We start from the raw sequence: 19825 nt of genomic DNA on the forward strand, positions 1-19825 counted from the left end.
GTTCACATGTATCTGTTGCCTTTGTCCTTCTAGATGGGAGTGATCACGGGTTTGGAAGGTGCTATCTAAGGATCTTTGGTGAATTGCTGCAGTGCATCTTGTAGATAGTACATACTGCTGCTACTGAGCGTCGGTGGTGGAGGGAGTGGATGTTTGTAGATGTGCTGCCAATCAAGTGGGCTGCTTTGTCCTGGATGGTGTCAAGATTCTTGAGTGTTTCAGATTTCAGAAGGCTTCACAGGGACATTTTGTGCAGCTCTGAGGCAAGAGGACCTAGCTTCAGACTGTATGGGATCAGTTTGGACAACGGGTGGAATGACAGTGGTGGGAGTACAAATGCTGTCATCCTGAGACTAAACAGCAGGTTTGTGTTCCATGGTGCGAGAGGACAGTGCCTCAGCAATGCAGGTCATATGCTGCAGCACAGGTGGCTGAATTGCTGTCAGACCTTGCAAGCTCCTTTGAGCATTGGTGTTTGCAGCCATGATGGCAGCTTGACTTCAGTTTGAACTTTCATTTTAGCACCTATACTGTGTAATGGAAGGTAAGACTTTGGCTCTCAGATGTTGCATTATGGTCAAATGTGTGAAAAAATACTAAAGGGGTACACCAACTACTACATGCTGAAAAGATTGGGCTCCAAGCTCTGTTCAAAATTGTGTGCAAGATTGATACTGGGTCCATTTTTGCGTGCATGTCCACAGTGGCACACTGTTAGCACTGCAGCCTCACAGCTCCAGGGACCCGGGTTCGACTGCTGGCTTGGGTCACTGTCTGTGTGGAGTTTGCACATACTTCCCTTGTCTGTATGTGTTTCCTCTGGGTGTTCCGGTTTCCTCCCACAGTCTGAAAGATGTGCTGCTTAGGTGGACTGGCCATGCTAAATTCTCCCTCCAGTGTACCCAAACAGGTGCCGGAGTGTGGCAACTAGGGGATTTTCACAGTAACTTAATTGCAGTGTTAATGTAAGCCTACGTGTAACAATAAATAAATAAACTTTAAACTTCTCTGTACACTACCCCCTCAAATCCCTACTGAATCATCTGCAGCAGAACACATGCTCGAGTTCACCCTTTGGGTAAGTTGTCAGCGGTGTTAACCTTGTCTCCAGTTCTGACTGCAGGTCACTTGTACTATGTGTTTCACCAGACGCAGATCGTGCCTCCAAGTTAACATGTTGTCAGTATCTGAGATGGTATCTGGGAGTGCAAGAGAGAGCGACATTATTTTTTCACCATAAATCCCTTCTTCCTCTTTCACGTTTTGTTCCTACATCACTGCCTGGCCACGTTGAGGTTCTTGGTGTCTGAAAAAAGAAAGGCATGAGGGAGAGCTGTGGTGTGGAGAGGGGAAGACAGCAATAGGTTTGTGCTTAGACCATTGGCAGTTTGTAAATCTGAAGAGTTTGTGGAATGAAGGGCTAGTGGACTGTGAGGTGAAGATCAGGTATGAGTATTCTACCTTCAACTCTACTGCTGGTCACAATCTCAGTCATGGCAGCTCCAATAGTAGCGAGTACTGTCCCCAGCGGTTAGATCTGCTGTTGTGGTTGTGTGTTACCCTCTCTTGCAAGAGAAGGAATTGTGTCAGTGAGTATGGTGCAATATGTTTTGTGTGAAGTTGCTGCCATGATTGAATATCTGACTGTGCACAGGTTGAGAGATATGGATGTAAGGCTTGCAGCAGTATTAGTGTGTGAGGCAGAAAAGATGCTATGAATGTGAAGATTGCATTATGTTTGCTCGAGATTATTGATAGGGTATCCATTCTTTTCCATGGCTGTGGGAGTTCTATTATCCAGGTTGGTAAAGAATATCTCAAGCAGCCAAATAACTGAATCATTCTCCTCCTGTTTAAATTCAGGAATGTGCTTCTCCTTCTCTGCTTTAGGAATCTCCTGAAGGACACATTGATGCGCGTTATCACACACGAGGCTTGATGCTCAGGAAATAAAGGCTTTTATTTGCTGTAACAAGGCAGCTACTAATTATATACACGATCCCAGACTGAGGGGTCCCAGACAGAGCAGAGACCTTTATACCTCTCCCAGGAGGCGGAGCCCGACTGGGATGTACCACAATAACTATAATACAAGGTGTAACAGCCCAACCCTAACCCCAACAGCAACGAGTAGAACAACCCATCCCTAACCCCAACAGCAACATATATACATACTTGTAGTACTGGCCAGACCCTGGCTCAGTACTATCTAGTGGGAACCAACGATGGTTCACCACATTCACCCCTCCTTTGAAGACAAAGGCCGGCGGGGTTACAAAAAAACCAGAATAATTTGTCATCAGTCTATAAGTTCAGACGGTCAGGGGGACTGCACCGTCGTTGTGACCTCCTCAACACCGGCGATGACACCGGAGTAGGCACTTGCAGTGGCGTTCTCCCCAAGGCGATGTCCAACTGTTCCTCCACAGACTCACGGGCCGGTTGACCCTGAGGTGATGGTAATCCATGGAGTTCCGACACGCCCTGAAGTGGCGACCATCCTCTGGACTCAGGCAAGCTGTACACGGGAGTAAAAGGGTTAAGTAATGGTCCCGATGCTGCCCGCGCCGTGTCCGGAGGGGAAACAAGAGTTATGGAGTTTGTAACAGGGGGTATGGGAGCGACAGGGGTTTCCACGTCCCCTGCTGGCGCCAGGTCTCGGATCGAGACCGTGTCCTCTCGCCCGTGAGGCTATGCCACATAGGCATACTGAGGGTTGGCGTGGAGGAGATGGACCTGTTCGACCAACGGGTCGGACTTGCGGGCCCTTACATGTCGCCGCAGGAGGACAGGTCCTGAGTACGTCAACCAAGATGGTAATGAGGTCCCAGAGGAAGACTTCCGAGGGAATGAAAACATCCTCTCATGGGGAGTAGCGTTGGTTGCCGTACACAGGAGTGAGCGTATGGAATGGAGCGCATCAGGGAGCATCTCTTGCCAACGGGAGACTGGAAGGCTTTTTGACTTCAACGCCAGTAAGACAGCCTTCCAGACTGTAGCATTCTCACGTTCCACCTGTCCGTTACCCCTAGGGTTGTAGCTCGTGGTTCTACTAGAGGCAATCCCGTATGAGAGCAGGTATTGCCTCAAGTCATCGCTCACGAACGACGAGCCCCTGTCGCTGTGAATGTAGCTGGGGTACCCGAACAGGGTAAAAAGATCACGGAATGCCTTGATAACCGTGGCAGCGGATGTATCAGAGCAGGGAATAACAAAAGGAAATCTAGAGTACTCGTCAATGATGTTGAGGAAGTACACATTCCGATCTGTTGAGGGACGGGGGCCCTTAAAATCGACACTCAGTCTCTCGAAGGGACGAGTGGCTTTGACTAATTGTGCCCGGTCAGGTCGGTAAATGTGCGGTTTGCATTCCGCGCATATCCGACAGCTTCTTGTTATGGACCTGACGTCCTCCACCGAGTAGGGCAGATTGCGGGCTTTTATAAAGTGGTAGAGCCGAGTGACCCCAGGAAGGCATAGGTCATTATGGAGAGCCTGCAAACGGTCCTCCTGTATACTGGCGCATGTTCCACGCGAGAGGGCATCCGAGGGCTCGTTGAGTTTCCCTGGACGATACATGATGTCATAGTTATAGGTGGAGAGTTCAATTCTCCACCGCAAGATCTTGTCGTTCTTGATCTTGCCCCTCAGCGTGTTATTAAACATGAACGCCATGGACCGCTGGTCCGTGATCAGGGTGAACCGTTTTCCCGCCAAGTAATGGCGCCAGTGCCTGACAGCCTCCACAATGGCCTGGGCCTCCTTTTCCACCGCTGAATGCCGAATTTCGGGGCCTTGGAGGGTGTGGGAAAAAAAGGCGACGGGCCTGCCCGCCTGGTTAAGTGTGGTGGCCAGGGCGAAATCAGATGCATCGCTCTCCACCTGAAAGGGGGTGGACTCATCAACAGCGTGCATCGTAGCTTTCGCGATGTCGGCTTTTAATTTATCAAAGGCCAATCGGGCCTCTGGTGTTAGGGGAAAAGAAGTGGACTTAATGAGCGGACGGGCTTTGTCCGCGTAATTGGGAACCCACTGTGCATAATAAGAGAAGAAGCCTAAGCATCTTCTCAGTGCTTTTGCACTAGTGGGCAGGGGAAGTTCAGGGAGTCTGGATACGGTCTGGATCAGGGCCAATGGCCCCGTTTTCCACCACGTATCCGAGGATGGCTAAACGGCGCGTACGAAACACACACTTCTCCCTGTTGTAGGTCAGGTTCAGGCGAGATGCAGTGCGTAGGAAATTCAGGAGATTCGTGTCGTGGTCCTGCTGGTCATGGCTGCAGATGGTGACGTTATCCAGGTACGGGAAGGTAGCCCGCAGCCCGTTCTGGTCCACCATTCGGTCCATAGCACGCTGGAAGACCGAGACCCCATTGGTGACACCAAAGGGAACCCTGAGAAAGTGATACAAGCGACCATCCGCCTCAAAAGCCGTGTATTGTCGGTCCTCTGGGCGAATGGGGAGTTGGTGGTAGGCAGACTTGAGGTCTATGGTGGAGAACACCCGGTACTGCGCAGTCTGATTGACCATGTCAGATATGCGCGGGAGGGGATACGCATCCAGCTGCGTGTATCTATTAATGGTCTGACTATAGTCAATGACCATCCAGGGTTTGTTCCCACTCTTGACCACCACGACCTGCACTCTCCACGGTTGTATGATCCTTTCCTTGAGGAGCCGCTGAACTTCAGATTGAATGAAGATCCGATCCTCAGCGCTGTAACGCCTACTCTTAGTCGCAATGGGCTTGCAGCCTGGCACAAGATTCTGGAACAGGGAGGGTGTGGTGACCTTCAGCGTCGAGAGGCTACAAGCGGGGCGCGTTGGGCAATTTGGAAGCTGCTGTTCTCCCACTGAAAGCGGAGGGAGTGGCCCACCGTACTGTAGGGTTACACTTCTCAGGTGGACCATGAAGTTTAGTCCAAGAAGTATTGGCGCGCAAAGGTGCGGCAACACCAGGAGCTTGAAACGCTCGCAAACTGTGCCTTGCACCGTTAAAGTTACCACGCAACTCCCTAGCACAGTGACAGACCGGGACCTTGATGCCATAGAAATTGTCTGTTCGACAGGTTGAATCCGGAGTCCACACCGCTTCACAGCGTCTGGGTGGATAAAACTCTCAGTGCTCCTGCTGTCAAACAGACAATAAATCGAGTGGTCGTTTACCTGAATGTCCATCATAGATTTGTCAAGTCTATGAGGCTTGGCCTGGTCCAGGATGATCGACGCCACCGTTGGTTCATGAGCGCCACTGCAGGCAGCTGAAATCGACGAGGATGACCCCTGCTGGTCGTTCGCGGTCGGTGCCGAGCAACATGGCCGCTCCCATAGGTCGCACGTGGGTGATGGTGCCAAACTCAGCGACCGCTGGTGGTCACACATCTCCGACTCCGTCGACCGTAATGGCGTCGTCCAGGCCTTGCATGTGGACGGAACCCTCGACGATGTCGACGACGAAGAACCGGGCTCTGAGGAATCGTAGGCCGCACTGCTGTTCCGAGAAGCAGATTTAGATCGGCACACTTTCGAATAGTGCCCCTTCTTACAGCAGGCGGAGCACAACACAGCTTTAGCGGGACACCGTTGCCGAGTATGCTTCGCTCCCCCACAGAAGTAACACCGCGGGCCACCCGGAGCTGCTGCCGTCGTCTGGCCCGAGTGTGAGCACGCCATTACGCAGCATTTCGAACCCGAGGGACGAGGAGGGATTGGCGACTGCTCCTGCCACGTTGTCTCCACGTGGTCTTCAGGATACAATACTAGGCTTTTGGAGGCCGTCTCCAGCATCTCCGCTAGTTCTATTGCCTGGGTGAGGTCAAGGTTACCTTTCTCCAGTAGTTTGAGTCGGATGTACGATGATCCGACTCCCGTCACAAACGCATCTCGAGCGAGGTCGTTCATATTCTGCTCTGCCGACACTGCTTTGCAGTTACAGCCTCTGGCTAGCTGTAGGAGCTCGTTCGCGTATTCCTCCATCGTTTCGCCAGACTGCCGTCGTCGAGTGGCTAAGAGGTAACGAGCGTGTATTTCGTTGGGAGGTTTAATATAACGCTTCTTAAGAAGCTCGAGGGCCTTTGTGTAGTCGGTGGCCGCACGGATCGCGAGGTAGACGGTGTCGCTTACCCTCGCATGGAGGACCCGGAGTCTGTCATCATCTGTGGTGACCACTGCGGAGGCTGCCAGGTAGTCCTCAAAACATTCCAACCAGTGGTCGAAGGTGTTAGAGGCGCCCACCACTCGTGGATCTAGTGTAAGGCGTTCAGGCTTCAGTATCTGCTCCATACTCTCTTTTTTTTTCTTCGACGAGAGTTTATTTACAGCAAATAAAATTGATGCGCGTTATCACACACGAGGCTTGATGCTCAGGAAATAAAGGCTTTTATTTGCTGTAACAAGGCAGCTACTAATTATATACACGATCCCAGACTGAGGGGTCCCAGACAGAGCAGAGACCTTTATACCTCTCCCAGGAGGCGGAGCCCGACTGGGATGTACCACAATAACTATAATACAAGGTGTAACAGCCCAACCCTAACCCCAACAGCAACAAGTAGAACAACCCATCCCTAACCCCAACAGCAACATATATACATACTTGTAGTACTGGCCAGACCCTGGCTCAGTACTATCTAGTGGGAACCAACGATGGTTCACCACACACATTAATCAGTTTAAAAATCCCGATATTCTTTTCGGGCCAGTCATCAAATTAATTTAAATTCTATTCCCTATCCAGTGCAAATCTTGTTTAACCCTTCTCTCACAAGAGAAGTTCTGAAGTTTTAATTTTTGTTCCTGAACAGTAATTCTTCCTCATAGTTCCACAATATCACCATCTGTTGTGGCAAATGAATTGTTTTAAAGCATTGCCTTTCTTTGCTTCTCCCATCAGCCTGGAGTTCCACTCTCGCATTCTGCTTTGACACCTGCGGCTCAGCTTCCACCAGCAGGTTTAAGTCAGTCAATTTCCAGCTGTTTTTAACTCTTTATTGTCAGTCTGAGGTTTCAATGTTCTCTTGACTTCAACAGTCTAAACTTTTGACTCTTTGGACACCTTTTTCCTCAAACTGATTCAGAGGTAGGTACGTGTCCTTCCAAGTTCATTGATCTTGCTGATACATCCTTATCCTTAACAACTTCAAAGGACATTTTGGAAATGTTTGGAGGCAGTATTTTGTCTCCAGCTAGATCATTCCCTAAGCTAATATCAATCAGCACTCCTATAATAACAGAAACAGGTTAAAACACAGTTCAGCATTACTTTAATAATTCATTTACAGGATGTGGGCATTTCTGGCTAGGCCAGCATGTATTGCTCATTCCTAATTGCCCTTGCAAGGGTGGTGGTGAGCTGCCTTCTTGAACAACTGCAGTCCCTGAGGTGTAGGTTATACTCAGTGCTGTTAGGGAAGGAATTCCAGGATTTTGGCCCAGCGAAAGTGAAGGAACAATTATATTTCCAAGTCAGGATGGGGAGTTACTTGGAAGGGAGCTTCCAGGTGATGGTGTTTCCAAGTATCTGCTATTCTTGCCATTTTAGATGGTGGTGGTTGTGGGTTTGGAAGGTGTTGCTAAGGTACCTTAGTGAGACAAACCATTTTTGTCAATGCCCTTTTATTTAGCACACATTCGGGAGATAAACTCATATCTTTTGCTTACATAAGGGTTTGAGCTTGCGCTGATTCTATATCTCTAAGGGTAACAATCATTTCGGCCCCTTTATCAGACAAAAATTGAGTTAATTCACCCTCAAATACAAAGCTTTCAGAACATTTTATGTTTCAATTTACACAGATTTAGTTTCTTTGTCTCAAAACTTGACATCTTGTGCAATTCCTTCCAGTCGGTCACTGGGAATTCAAATTTCTTTTTAAAAGTTATTAGTCTCCATGCGGCTTGCAATATAGTAAGAAAACTGCTGGAGGCCTTATTAAGGACTAACATTTGTGAACAGTGGGAAAGATGTGACAAATCATGAACAATCGATGCCAATTTTTAAATGGCAACTTATGTTTGACTACTTTAATTCCTTGAGGAAATTACAGAATGTAAAATATAAATGAACTCAAAGAACGCAAGATATTTGGACGGCGGGGCCTGGGGGTAATCGCAGTGTCCATCTATGTAGAGAGCTTCTCTCTCCAGAATTTGCACCTTTTTTCTTAAAAAGAAATGAGTGGGAATGGTTTATGTCATCACTCTGGCGAAGCAAGACTGAAGTTTATTTATTAGTCACAAGTAAGGTTTACATTAACACTGCAATGAAGTTACTGTGAAATTCCCCTAGTCACCACACTCCAGCACCTGTTCGGATACACTGAGGGAGAATTTAGCATGGCCGATGCACCTTACCAGCACGTCTTTCAGACTGTGGGAGGAAACCGGAGCACCCGGAGGAAACCCACGTAGACAAGGGGAGAATGTGTAAACTCTACACAGACAGTGACCCAAGCCGGGAATCGAACCCAGATCCCTGGCACAGTGAGGCTGCAGTGCTAACACTGTGCCACCCTGGACATGCACACAAAAATGGACCCGGGAGGAAACCAGAGCACTTGGAGGAAACCCACACAGACACGGGGAGAACATGCCAGGAATCGAACCCAGGTCCCTGGTGTTGTGAGGCAGCAGTGTTAACCACAGTGCCACTGTGCCATAGAGCTGACAAGACTGACTCCACAGAGATTGGGGCACCAATAAAGGGCTCCCCAATCAGAACAACGGGTGAACTCCACCTTTCCCTCCTCACCTCGCCCCCCCATAACAACACCGGGGTATCAGGAGCTTCCTCCCTCCCCTCACAATCATTGCCGGCATTCCCATCCTTCCCCCTCATCATTGCCGGCATTCCAATTCCCGTTTAGTGCATGCTCCCCCACCACCCCCTCCACCACACACAAATGCACACCCCACATGAGGCTCCCACTCGGGTCCGCCCTGGCACTGTTCCCTGGTACAGGTTGGCAGTGCCAAACTGGCAGTGCTAATCTATGCTGGGGTCAGTGCCAGAACAGTGACCAGTGATTTCCCTCGGGGACTATACGTACCTCTGCATCCCCAGAGGGATCCCTTTGACTGATTCTCATTGGGTAAATCCCATTTTTCGAACCTTGCCGAAATGACGTGACATCAGTAAGATATGAATATTTAGTGAGGGGAAACATGTGGTTGGGGGGGAACAGACTATTAATCAATTGTACTAAAATATATTTAAATGATGTTCCCGCTCTTTATGGGCGTGAACCTTGTGATGTTTTTGGCAAGGGGCGGAAAATTTGGGGAATGCAATCTCTCCAGAGAAAATCGTGTTTCCTGATTCTCTCTACAATTTGTGCCCGTGCCTATGCCAGCGAACCCACACACTGAGAGTGAGGGTTGAAAACCCCCCATTAACTCCAGGATTGTATCCTGCTCCAGGGCAGAATCTTGTATTGGTAATGAGGCTCTCACTTCTTGGTGAGATATTAATGCTGTCCCTTCTATGGAAAGCCTGCTAGATCATACGCCAATCAGGTAGACTTGGGGATACCAGTTGGCCTTCCACCAGAATCAAGTCCCTGAATGCGGAAGACCCGCCTGCCAAGAGCTGCTGGCCATTCAGAGGCCGACAACCTCTGTAATGCAGCAGTATGGAGGAGGCTATGGCTGCTGTCTAACAGCACCCCCGAGAGTAACAGGACCCTGGAGAAAGGTGAGTAATGGGGTCGGGGTAAGGGGGTGGGTAGACGGATTGGAAGCAAGTGCAGGGGGTCGCCCTCAGGCAGTAACCCCCTGCCTAATGTCCATTAATTATTTGGACTCTGAGTGCCTTTGATTGAGGGAGAAATCTCTGCACCAGATGACAAGCTACTTGCACTCTTTTACCCAGCACATAGGCCGTATATTGACTAGCCCAGCTACAATGAGAAGAGGCCCTCAACTGGTCATTAATTGGTCACCAGGAGTCTGCTCAGACTTTAATCCCAGTGGAGGCGGAAAGGTAGTGCTCCCTCAAGACCCTCCACCTTGGCTGACATGTTGATAAGGTGTTTCAGGAAAAACTAAAAAGTTTAAAGTATTTGTTAGTGTCATAAGTAGGCTTACATTAACACTGCAATGAAGTTACTGTGAAAATCCCCTAATCGCCACACTCTGGTGCCTGTTCAGGTATGCTGAGGGAGAATTTAGCATGGCCAATGCTCCTAACCAGCACGTCTTTCGGACTGTGGGAAAAAACTGGAGCACCCGGAGAAAACCCACGCAGACACTGGGAGAACGTGCAGACTCTGCACAGACAGTGACTAGCCAGGAAAACAGACATAAGTAAGTGCTCTGTCTGCCTCATTTGGCATGCAACATAGGAGTGGAAAACAAAAGGAAAATGTTCGAATATTTAAAGAAATATTTGATGCTGGCCAGAGGGAGTGTGGCAATGAGGGGATTTTCACAGTAACTTCATTGCAGTGTTAATGTAAGCCTACTAATAAATAAACTTTAAGCTTTAAACCATTTGCTTTCAGACAGTGACAACCTTGGAAGTGTTGTCATGTTCTTCCGGCTCGTTACATGGTGAGAATGGATCCAGACATGAGCAAGTCAGTCACTTTTTTAGGGAATGAGCAATCATTATGGAGAGAGAGGTCTCGTGAATGGGGTCACCATTTTTGAAATGTCTTTTAACGTAAGATCATGCTTGCTTTGCAGCAGTCTGGAAAAGTAACATCAAAAAGATAGCACCAGCTGCCAAAAGCTATTTGCCTCTTCTCTCTTTCTCTCTATCTCAACCAGCTTGAACCCTACCTGCTTATATCATATGGTGGACAGCCACCACAAGAAATACTGAAGAAGACCTCAAATTCCAAAGAAGTGTTTCTGAGAGAATAAAACTGAGGGTTACAGCTTTAAGAACTGCCTCAGCCACAGCATAAAGGATTTACAATCAGTGAACTTTTTGTCTACTTGTCTTTGCTTGTTGAATCTTAATTAGGCCAAAGGTTAATCTCCTTTGAACTTTTTTTTTGCATGCTTGTGTATGGGTATGTATTGTGACATTCTTTGTGTATTTTTACTGTTTAAAAACATTTTAATCTATATATCTGGGTGTTTTTTTAGAACAATACAAACAGCGCCCTTCTTTAAACTCAAGGAAGTCTGGCTTTTCAAAAATCTCTGGTATGATCAACTGAGGTGTTGGTAAAAGGGGGAGACCTTGCACACTTCATCACTGGGCCGTATCAAAATACAGAAAAGGAAGAAATGAATCTGTATAATGCATTAGCTATGCCGCAATTGGAATACTGTTAATTGAAAAGGATATTGCAGCAATCTTCTTGCTAAGATGTTGGATCATAAATTTAGCTATAATGAGGACATTAAAAAAATGGATAGTGTTTTGTCTACTGCAGAAAAATGTTAAGAAGGATCTGGTAGAAGTACCATGGAGTGAATGTCCTGCACCAAAGTCTCCACCACGGACGCTATCCTCACAGTGTTGACCTGGTTGCCTCAGAGTTCCGGCACTATCTTCTCAGACAGAAGACATCAGGACTTCTTCAGTTGACTTTGCAATCCGAGGAGTGAAGCCGACATCCTTTTCTGATGACTCTGCCTCTGGAGCTTCAGCAGCTGAGGAACGACTGAGATCAGAGGCTCGGCACCTGACTGGGGCTCAGCAGCATCCTGGCCTTCAGCAGTCCTCCAAGTGCCGGATCCTTGGGACAACCCTACCTCCACCTGCTGTGGATCAAAAGAAGTGACGTGTTCACTAGTTAGTAACCTAATAGCCCCTCTACCACACATTTCCACCATGGTATGAGTATCTGTGTTTGAGGAGTATGTGGGTGAAAGCTGTGACACCTCTTCAGTGGGAACGTCTGAGAACTTGTCGGTGCTGCTCTTATTGCTGCTATCCAATGCCCTACTGGTGGATGCATTGGACTGCTCTACTGATGTGGCTGCAAGTAAAGTGAGATGGTAGGGGCATAAGGATACAAATGGTAGAACTCTTGTGAGGTTGACGAGGCGGATCATGTGAGTCCTCACTTTTTTCTCTTGTACCCACCTTCCCCTCAGCACAAACGGTCCTCTTCCTTCCCGGCAAACTGGAGCGCTCTCTGCTCGAAAAACAACATGATTTTCAGTTTGGACATGCCTCTGCCAATCAGTGATCTCTCACTTATTTTTCTCCATCAGGGAATACCAAGCAGAGATGGGTGAGGGGGTTAAGCACCAGGGAATGCTGAGACGAATCCTGGAGGGGTGAGGAGGCTGCAGCATTAGGGGCACCGAGGATACGGAGGCTCATGCTAATCTTCCCATTATCCCACATGTTTTCTAAAAACGTAAATAAATGCAGATTTTATTTAAATAAAAATCTCCTTTGTGTTATTCAATTTTAATTGCTCATTGATTGCTGGTAACATTTGCTGCCTTTGAGCACACTTGTCGCATTCGGTTTCACTTGATGCTTTTTAGTCCTTAATTTTGATGCCTTTGATACTGACTTGAAAGATAGTAAAACACTGCTGACTGCTTGAAAGACCCATTCCAAGGTAGAACATTTGATGTTAAATGATTGCTGATCATTTTTGAACGTATGTGAACACAAAAATAACGTGACAATTATCTGGTAGGAATTGCAGCAAGTCCTGTGTTATCCTGATTTGGATTAAGAACAGTTTATGGTCTCATTTACAATGTTAACATCATTCTTATTCTTCAGCTTGTTGTATTGTGGCAGTTGTTTCAATGGCATCCTGTTCATTGTGAGAAATAAGAACACCAGCACTTTCTGAAGGTGCATTTGACACATTCATCTTTGTAGTGAATGCCTTTGCCATAGAATGTCTTCCAATATGTGCTTTGATCTTGTATAGATATTAATATTTCCCTCATCAATCCAACTCTCATACCATTCTAGTATTTCAATTTTAAATTTGCCTTGGTCAAAAAAAAAGTAGTCTCTAAAACAAATACAATAAATATATATGCGTTGTTGTTGTTTCTCTTCCCGCACCTCGTGGTCGCACAAAATAGACTTTCATCTGTTCCCACAGTGAGTTTTTAACCTGGAACAGGTAGCTAGTCTGTCGCCAGAGGCTTATAGCTTGAGGGGGTGCCATTCCACATCAAGTATGGCCTAGAGTCTCTCCTGCTCTTGCCATCGGCATGTTGGAAGGATTTTGCAGGTCGATGTTCAATCTGTTGGCTACATTATGAACGCACCGTCCTGGGTGGGACCCAAGCCCTGAGCTTCTGGTTTAGCAGTAGGGATACTATACTCACTACACCACAAGGCCCCCTGCAATATATACATATGACAGAAGCAAATTATTAGTAGAAAGTCTGGAAGAAATCTGTGCTTATCTAAATTTGTTCTGCTGGATAGTCAAAATGCTTTCTCAAACCTTTTCACTGCAGATATTCAGATGCCGTTAACAAAGTGTAAAAACATTTAAATCTATAAAAACCTGCAAATTTATTTTCCAAAAAGCATTCATATCATATTATGCGCCTGATTTTCTCTCTGCCTCTCTACTTTCTCTTCTCCTTTAAGATACTAAAGTCTGCCTCTTTGACCAAGATTTTGGTCACCTGCCCTCATATATTCTTATGAGGCTTGGTTTCAGATATGTTTGATAACACATCTGTTAATGCCTTGGGATGTTTTAATACAGCAAAAGTGCTGTGTAAATAAAGTTGCTGTTGTTGTCTGAGTACCATTAATGTTTCTCAGGTTTATTGCTAGTTTTAACAGTTACTGCCACACTGAATGTTCCACATAGGATTGAGCTCAGTGATAATAGATTGCCATATGTTGAGAAGCAAAATAATTATTTGGTGGTTGATATCATTTGAACATGCTGATGTTCTATTTTCATTTTTTCTTAGAATAATTTTGGATAGTTTGAGTGCAATAAGGCCATCTTTGGATGACACTACAGCTTGAACTTGAATACTCAGAAACAACCCGTTCACGTTAAGGGTTATGATGAACGGGCGGATAAGTGGAGCTGAGTCCATGAAAAGATCAGTCATGATCTTATTGAATGGCGGAGCAGGCTCGAGGGGCCAGGTGGCCTACTCCTGTTCCTAATTCTTCTGTTCCTATTTATGTTCTTATGTCTCAGAATCAAGAGGCCCGATTTCAACCCAATCCAGACAGTAGAAATAGGGCAGGGAAGTGATTAGAATGGTGACTGTGTGCTTCCGGCTGTGCTTCTGACATGATTCCACTGGCTGTTATTTTAACCACAGGTTATTTTAGATTCGGGACAGGTGTCTGCCACAGGAATAGGAACAGTACCTCAGCAATGAGCAGCAGCTGCACCCAACATAAACCAGCAGGTGAGGAGCTAGGAGCTACATAGCCAGCAAACAGAGTGCACAGGCCCAGAGCCATTTCCTTGCTTCTATCTGAAGAGCAGGAGCTAGCTATGCTTCTCCAGGCAGGCAGTCTCAGGACTCTAAACCTCTTCTATCAGGACCTGCTGTCTCTTGGACCAGGGAGGAGGGGGAGGTCAGCTTTGCCAACAACTATGGAAGTCACCACAGTCCTTAATTTTTTTACCATTGTCGCCTTTCAGCCTGCTAAAGAAACATCATCTGCAGCATACAGATGGGATGGAGGTGGTGGGGGAGGGGATCAAAGGTATTTCTGTTCTGAAGTAGGGTGAAGCCCTATGATAAAATGGTCCAAGTGCGAAACAGTTCCAGATGGAAGACAATTTATAACATCCTCCGTCTATTCATTGATTGAACCATCAGTCCTTGAAAGGAAATGACCATTCACAAATGAGTCCAGGCAATAATAATTTTTTTGGATTAACCAGGAGGAGCAAGGTTGTTCCTGAGCCCTCACAAAAGAAAATCTCAGTGGATCAGGCCTTCTACTAGCAACAGCTGGTGTGCACACGCCTGCCCTTGTGCCCTATGCACAACTTTGCTCTGGAGATTGTGGACAATGTTATTCTATCTTTCCTCGATGTGCAGAATTAAATCATTAGCTTTCAGGTTTCCAGAAGAACTTCAGGCTGCAAACCACGATCATGTTCCAATATATTTCATTCATTTATATCATGCTAAATCTCTTACATATATACCTAGTTTTGCCCATTTTGATTCATTTAATGATTGGCAATAGGATCCTGAACATGTACTTTTTCCTTATTTTAGCACGGTAGCGAGGTGAACACGCACTCTCCTCCTACACTTTTACTCCAGAGCTTGACGTGAACCTGGCTGGTTAAGGTAAAATGGTCAAGGTTCACAGTTCAATATAATTTGGTAGTTTTTAACTGCTTATTATACCATGGGTAACATAGAAATATCAGTACACTGCTCTTTTTAATTTCAACCAATACCCATAAATGCTATTCCCTTTTATTCTCCTTAGTTTTCAAACAGTATTCAATCTGAAGGAAGTATGTTCCCAGCTATGTGGATGAAGAATTGCACCTGTGATTATTCTTTCAAATTGCAGCTTATGCCCCCTTAGAGTACAAAAATCACACCTGTGACAAAGGTGAACACGAACTGCCGTTTCCCCTTTTCACTACAGCATCTTAAATCTTGTATCAATTCCACATTCTGGGTTCGTGAGCAAACCGTTACCACATAAAGGTGTTTCAATAAATTCAAGAAATATCCTGAGCTTATCAACATCATTTGATTAAGTGAATGAGTTTTACCCTTTGAAACAGTTTTGGAATTAGCATAGCTGAGGGATGTGGGTGCTGACCCAGACATAATGGAAGCACAGCTGTTAGCTTGTAAATGCTGTTTACAGCTTGGCCACAGGAGTCCCACGTTCTGGATAAATACATATCATTCTGTGGTTTGATTGCACCAGTTATCTCTTGGTTATCATATTCATGAAGTTACGTCATTGTGCCTGTGAATCGTTTTGCATAATTTCATTTACACTCCTAACTTGTTTTCTTTTAAAAGTTAGTTCCTAGTGTATGAAACTTTATAAAGTTTGTTTATTAGTGTCACAAGTAGGCTTATTATAGCTGCAATGAAGTTACTGTGAAAATCCCCTAGTTGCCACACTCGAGTGCCTGTACGGGTACACTGAGGGAGAACTTAGCATGGCCAATGCACCTAACCAGCACCTCTTTCGGACTGTAGGAGGAAACCCACATAGACACGAGGAGAATGTGCAGACTCTACAAAAACAGTGACCCAAGCTGGGAATTGAACCCGAGTCCCTGGCACTGTGAGGCAACAGTGCTAACCACTGTGCCACCCCTCCGATAATTGCCCATTTACTAGCTGCTGTACAGCACCTTTAATGCCAACACTTTTAAAGTTAAATGTGTTCTTGCTGAAGGATTGGCTACATTGCCCCCGCTAACAATTTCAGATTTCCCCAATGTTTATATGATCTCCACAGTTTCCCCTTCACTGCACCAGAATACCAGCTGCTTGAGAAATCATCTAAATCGCTCCCCCCGCCACCCCCCCCCCCCCCCCCCCCCCCCCCCCCCCCCCCCCCGCCCCCGCCACCCCCAGTTGAGCATTGAAGCACAGTCTGCAGCACTCTGCCTTCAAATTCCACGTGAGTGTTTGCATTCCAATGGTACCTCACAAAAATCAGTTGCAAAACACACTTTATCTGAACTGCCATTAATTATCCACTAAGATAGTCTGCAACTATTTCATCGCAGGATTTCAGCACAGTAACATTTTATAAAATTGAACCCTTTGGATTATGCAGTTGAACATCAACTTCTTCCAAAAATACATGAGAATTTTATGATGTTACGCTGAGAACATCAATGCATTTTCCAACAGAATGGAAATAGAGAATTCAGGTGCCCTATACGGTAAAATAGGGCGAAGTCAGCATGGTTTAATCAAGGGAGTTATGCCTGACAAATCTGTTAGAATTCTTTTAGGAGGTAACGAGCAGGTTAGACAAAGGAGACCCAGTGGATGTTACCTAGATTTTCAGAAGGCGTTTGACAAGGTGCCACACAGGAGGCTGCTGAGTAAGATAAGAGCCCATGGTGTTAGAGGCAAGGTACTAGCATGGATAGAAGATTGGTTGACTGGCAGAAGGCAGATAATGGGGCATAAAAGGGTCCTTTTCAGGATGGCAGCTGATGACCAGTGGAGTTCCGCAGAAGTCAGTGTTAGGACCACAACTGTTTACTTTATACATTAATGATCTAGATGAAGGAACTGAGGACATTGTGGCTAAGTTTGCAGCTGATGCAAAGATAAGTGGAGGGACGGGTATTATTGAGGAGGCGGGGAGACTGCAGAAGTACATGGACAGGTTAGGAGAGTGGGCAAAGTGGCAGACGGAATACAAGTGGAGCACAGTATAAACCAAGAAATACTGGGGGCTTGCAAGAAAGGTACACAATAATCATGGGTGATTTTAATATGCACATAGATTGGAAGAATCAAATTGGCATGGGTAGCCTGAAAGCAGTGTTCATTGAATGTAGTAGAGATAGTTTCTTGGATTTTGTGGAGCCAACCAGGGAACAAGCTACTTTGGGTTTGGTATTGTGTAATGAGGAGGGATTAATTGATGACCTCATAGTTAAGGATCCTCTAGGGAGTAGTGTTCATAGTATGATAGAATTCAAAATGCAGGTTGGGGGTGAGAAAGTGGCATCCCACACTAGCACTCTGGAATTAAATAAAAGAAATTACACAGGCATGAGGACAGATTTGGCCCGAATAGAGTGGGCAGGAAGGCTAAAAGGTAGGACAGCGGATGAGCAGCGGCAGTTGTTTAAGGAGATACTCAAGTCCTCACAACTAAAATATATCCCAGCGAGAAAGAAAGATGGTGAGGGGGGGTAAAAAATATTAATGGCTAAACAAGGAGGTCAAGGACAATATAAAGACAAAACCTAAGGTATACCATATTGCAAAGGCCAGTGGCAGGCTGGAAGATTGGGAAACTTTCAAACATAAACAAAGGGATACTAAAAAAGTAATAAAAAGATCTAAGGTAAATTATGAAAGAAAACTAGTGCAAAACATCAAGAAGGATAGCAAAATCTTCGCTAGGTACATAAAAGGGAAGAGCGTCACTAAGGTGAATGTTGGTCCCTTGAACGATGAAACCGGAGAGTTAATAGTGGGGAATACTGAAATGGCAGAGATGCTAAATCAATATTTTGCCTCAGTTTTCATGGTGGAGGACACTAGTACTACTCCTATAGGAATGGGCAGGTTAGAGGTAATAGAAAGGATAGAACTGAGAACAATCAACATCGATAGGGAAAAGGTACTCAGCAAACCATTGGGATTGAGGGCAAATAAGTTCCCTTGGCCTGATGGCCAACATCCTCGGGTATTAAAGAAGTGGCGGCAGAGATAGTGGATCCATTGATCACAATATTCCAGAAAAGGTCCCAATGGATTGGAAAAATGCTAATGTAACGCCATTATTCAAAGAAGGAGGGAGGCAAAATGTGGGAAATTACAGACCAGTTAGTTTAACATCTGTTGTTGGGAAAGTGTTAGAATCAATTATCAAGGAAGCAATATCAGGATATTTGGAAAGTCAAAATGCTATCCATTAGAGTCAGCATGGTTTTATGAAAGACAAATCATGTTTGACAAATTTCCTAGAGTTCTTCGAGGATGTAACAAGCAAAGTGGATAATGGGGATCCTGTGGATGTAGTATATCTGGACTTCCGGAAGGCGTTTGATAAGGTGCTGCACAAAACACTAATTCACAAGGTTAGATCACATGGGATTAGGGGTAATTTATTAGCTTGGATAGGTGACTGTCTGATGGACAGAAGACAGAGAGTCGGGATAAATGGATGTTTTTCTGGATGGCAGGAAGTAACTAGTGGGGTGCCACAGGGTTCGGTTCTTGGGCCATACTATTTACAATCTATATTAATGACTTGGATACAGGGATAGAAGGCTCTATGGCCAAATTTGCAGATGACACAAAAATAGGCGGGACAGTAAGTTGCAATGACAAAATAAGAACCTTACAAATGGATATAGATATGTTAGGAGAGTGGGCCAAAATGTGGCAGATGGAGTTTCACGTGGATAAGTATGAGCTCATGCATCTTGGTCAGAAAAACGGGAAGGCGACTTATCTAAATGGGGAAAGACCTCGGGGTGCTCCGGTGCAGAGGGATCTGGGTGTCCTCAATCATGAGTCACAGAAAACTAACATGCAGGTACAGCAGGTAATAAAGAAAGCGAATGGAATGTTGGAATTTATAGCTAAAGGAATAGAAGATAAAAGTAAGGAAGTATTGTTGCAACTATACAAGGCATTGGTGAGGCCGCACCTGGAATATTGTGCATAGTTTTGGTCTCCTTATTTGAGGAAAGATGTAGTGGCATTGGAGGCAGTTCAGTGGGTTCACTCGATTGATTCCAGAGATGATGGGTTTGTCGTATGAAGAGAGATTGAACAGTTTAGGCCTAAACTCTTTGCAATTTAGAAGAATGAGGGGAGATCAAAATGAGGTAGACAAGATGATAAAAGGTATGGATAAAGTAGACGTGGAGTGGATGCTTCCGCAGGTGGGGCATTCTAGGACAAGAGGTCATAGTTTAAGGATAAGGAGTAGCAAATTTAAAACAGAGTTGAGGAGAAACTACTTCTCCCAAAGTGTTGTGAATCTGTGGAATTTGTTACTCCAAATTGCAGTGGATTCTGGGACAGTGAGTAAATTTAAGAAGGAGTTAGACAGATTTTTAATTGGTAATGGGTTGAAGGGTTATGAGGAGAAGGCAGGAAAATGGGGATGAGGAGCATATCAGCCATAGTCGAATGGCAGAGTGGACTCAATGGGCCGAAAGGCCTAATTCTGCTCCTATATCTTATGAACTTATGAGCTTG

This window comes from Mustelus asterias, chromosome 17 (genome assembly GCF_964213995.1).
Source record: "Mustelus asterias chromosome 17, sMusAst1.hap1.1, whole genome shotgun sequence".
Taxonomy (NCBI): Eukaryota; Metazoa; Chordata; class Chondrichthyes; order Carcharhiniformes; family Triakidae; genus Mustelus; species Mustelus asterias.